This window comes from Dipteris shenzhenensis, chromosome 13, assembly GCF_047967505.1.
Source record: "Dipteris shenzhenensis isolate YYH24624 ecotype China chromosome 13, Dip_SZ_1.0, whole genome shotgun sequence".
In the NCBI taxonomy this organism is placed as follows: Eukaryota; Viridiplantae; Streptophyta; class Polypodiopsida; order Gleicheniales; family Dipteridaceae; genus Dipteris; species Dipteris shenzhenensis.
In genome coordinates, this window is record NC_141608.1 from 16,452,261 (window position 1) to 16,456,217 (window position 3,957).

Sequence of the window (3,957 nt, forward strand, 5' to 3'; positions counted from 1 at the left end):
CTGCCACATCATCATTTAGCACCCTTTTTGCCCCTCCACCTTGATTAAGCAATATCTCTTGATCTAGGAAGAATTTGAGGGCACTCTAAAAAGAAAGAATACTCAATTTTTTGTCCTCTACACATTTGTCACATTGTGCGGACATCTTGACACAAGTCACACACTTTGAGCCTTAATGACAAATCCACTTCTTGCACACACATCAACCTCTACGTTGATGCATCTAACCCAGCACCTAAAATGAAAAAAGAAAAGGAATTACTTGTTGCTTTTACATCGTTTGATAGTTGGTGTAGATCTAGTTCAGAGTAGATTAGATCATCTATAGTGCAGAGAATTCCAAAGTAGTTAATCGAAGCCATGCCAAAAAATTCCTAAATAGTTGCTACTCGGAGTCATATGTGGTTTCACATCATTACATTTCTTGTCCACAATTCAGTGAGCAGACTTTAAAGTGTTTAGAGGTTTGACCCATTGTTCAATGGGTAGATTGTAAATGATTTGATTTTACACACATATGCCATGATTGTAAAGCCTATTTGCCTATTTTCTAGCATTGTGCACATCATTTCAAACCTTGTAAAGCCTCTTAACTATTCCCAGCATAATTTGCCACAAGCCTTATGGACAAGGCTAATCCATATATATTTAGGTGTGTGTATGTGTCTGCCACACCACAAAATGTGACATTCATGAAGTTTGAACTTCTTGCAAGAAGCATATACCTAGATGAATCCAGGAACATTTCCAAACTTATCCTCTAAAAACACAACATAGTGCACTTTTAATCTCACGATAGTCACTCATAAGATTGAAAACCATGTGTGTATAGGTTCGTCTTCCTCATATGTGGCACTTTTCAATTTTTAATTCCTCTACTCTAAGGTACCAACATGATGAGATGTAGATCCCAAATCACTTTGAGTACATTTCTTGCACCATGTCTACAACTAGCATCCTCAATTTGGAGGCATTTTCTAAGCTAGACAACTCCAATTATGGCACATGGAAATACTAAACGGATACCATTCTTGTACTTCACGACAAATGGGAGTATGTCGATGGGTCTAAACCTAGATCATTAGATGATCCAGCCAACAGTAGCTCTACTCCACCTGTTGCCGCAACACTAGTAGTAGGATCTACAACAGGATCTACAACATGATCTATAGCTCAATCAACAGTTTTCGTACCTGTAGTAGATTTCCAATGCATGAGCACAGGCAGAATGGGACAAGAAAAACAAATATGCATATCATTTGCTCAAGAAGAATGTGCAAGATGTCATGCTAGGGCAGCTCAACACAATTTAGAGATTAAAAGAAGCATGGGATATGTTGGCAGCGCTTTAGAGAACAAGAACACATCCAAGATTCCCACACTGGGAAACTAATAAAAACCAGAGTTTCCACAACATCAGTGAAACCGGTCATGCTTACATACTCAAAATCAAGGATTACAACAATCAACTTGCAGCAGTAGGAGAGACCATGAATCCTGCAGAAATGGTTTAAGTCATCCTAAATGGACTAAGGAGGGATATGAGAATCTAATCTAGTGTATTGCCATTCACTAGCAAATTCCAACACTCGAAAAGCTCCATTTGGTTCTACTTGGTGAAGAACTCAGAACGCAAGCCATCCACGCACACAAAGGTCATTCCAATGATCAAGCTTTCACAATTTTAGATAAAAACAAAGGCAGAGGTAGAGGCAGAGGTAGAGGTAGATCTTTTCAGCAGCAAAGTGGTCATTATCAACAACAAAGTCAGCATCAAAGTTAGAATTAGCATCAGCATCATCCTCAACAACATCAGCATCAGCAAAGAGGAAATCATTCCAATAACAAAGGAAGATTCCAAGGACGAGGGAATGCATCCACCACTGTGTCAAACATTTAGTGCAACTATTGCCATAAGTTTGGACACTATGGAAGAGATTGCCACAAGAAGTAGTACAACCAAGGTGGACAATCCAGCACCAATCGAGGGAATTTCCTAGGAAGAGGAAATCATTGTGGTGGACATTCAAGTCATAGTCATTATGCCAACGAACCTGAGAATGTGTTTCTTGCAACAAGCAAGGATATGCAGAAGACTGAAATGGTGTATCTTGACATAGATTGCAATTCAAAAGAGGAATGCAGTTAATTATCAAGTCAATCAAGCACATCAAGATCCTTGGCTCATTGATAGTGGTGCATTATCTCATATGATAAAACATCAAGAATGGTTCATAGAGATGAAACCATTAGAAGGACAAAAGAACGTTATCTACATTGTAGCAGATAACACACCAAATCTAGTTCAAGGGAAAGACATTGTCCCTATGAACAATTTCACTAGTACAAAAGGATTGGTGAAAGATGTACTCTATGTTCCGAAGCTCAACAAGAACCTCTTATCAGGGTCAAATGATGGAACACTTCAGAGACAAATCTAAAGGATATCATCTAGTAGGAAAAGAAGTCAAGGAAGGATGCTTGTTCAAAATGCTAGCTTCAATACCAGATTTGCATGCCATGTTAGCTCAATTGAATAGATGCCACTTTCTACAAAATGGCACAAGAGATATGGACATGTCAATTTCAAAAGCTTGATAGAGCTTAGAAATCAGAATATGGCAATTGGAATTTCTAAGCTTCAGTTTCTTGAAAAAGTTTGCGCAACATGCTATGGTAAACAAAAGCAAACCAACTTCGACAGAAGCACCTCTCGAGCAAGAGGTATTCTTGATTGATACATACAGATGTATGGGGTTATGCCTAGACCTGCAGCATCAATGGTTTACTTGACTTTCATCGACGACTACAACTGATCTTGTTGGCTCTACTTTTTGAAATAGAAATTTCAATTTTTTTCTAGATTTCAAGAATTCAAAGCCATGGTAGAAAACCAGATAGGTAGAGGAGGTGAATACATTTCTTCAACATTCATGATCTTTTACAGAAGTCATGTCATTCAAAGACAATTCACTTATGTAAATACTCCTTAGCAAAAACATACAAGTTGTATGATCCCAATAATCAAAAGGTCATTATCTCCAAAGATGTGATCTTTGATGAGGAATCAAATGGAAAACCTCAAATACATAGGAGATAGACACATCGATTACTTAACCACCTACAGAAAAGGTTGATGAAGAAGAGCCAAAATTGCCAGAAGCACCTCAAGAAGAGTAATACCAACTCAGACGATTTGCTAGGGAAAGAAGGCCACCAGCCAGATTGACATGCTCAAAAAGAAAAAGCAATTTAGGTTGAAACCACAAACCATGCTCTTATGACTACCATCATGGCTATAGAAGAGCCAGTGTACTTTGAAGATGGAATTGACAAGCCAAAATGGCAAACTACTATGAATGAAGAAATGGAAGCTTTGTAAAGAATAATACTTGGGAATTATGCAACCTACCACCAAGCCCAGAAGGACATAGCAAACAAATGGGTTTACAAAGTGAAGTACAATCCAGATGGAACTATTGAAAGATACAGAGCCAAAGTAGTCATGAGAGGATTTGCACAGCAATATGGTCAAGATTATGATGAGACGTATGCTCCAGTAGCAAACATGGATTTGATATGGTTCTTGACATCACTAGCGATACTCATCAGATGGAATGTGTACCAACTCAATGTCAAGAATGCTTTTCTCAATGGTTACTTAGATTAGAAAGTCTACATGCAACAACCAGTAGGTTATGTTGAACTAGGGCAAGAGAATCAAGTTTGCCATCTCAAGAAAAGTGTCTATGGCTTAAAACCAGCACCTAAAAGTTGGTACAACAGAATCAACAAGTATTTTGCTAATTTGGGATACATGAAATCCAATGGAGATCATGTACTCTACTTCAAAGTTCAAAGGGAAGACATAACCATTGCACTTTTGTACATAGATGATTTGATTGTGACCAGAAGTATTGATCACTTTATCAAAAAGTTGAAACAAGACTTACCTAG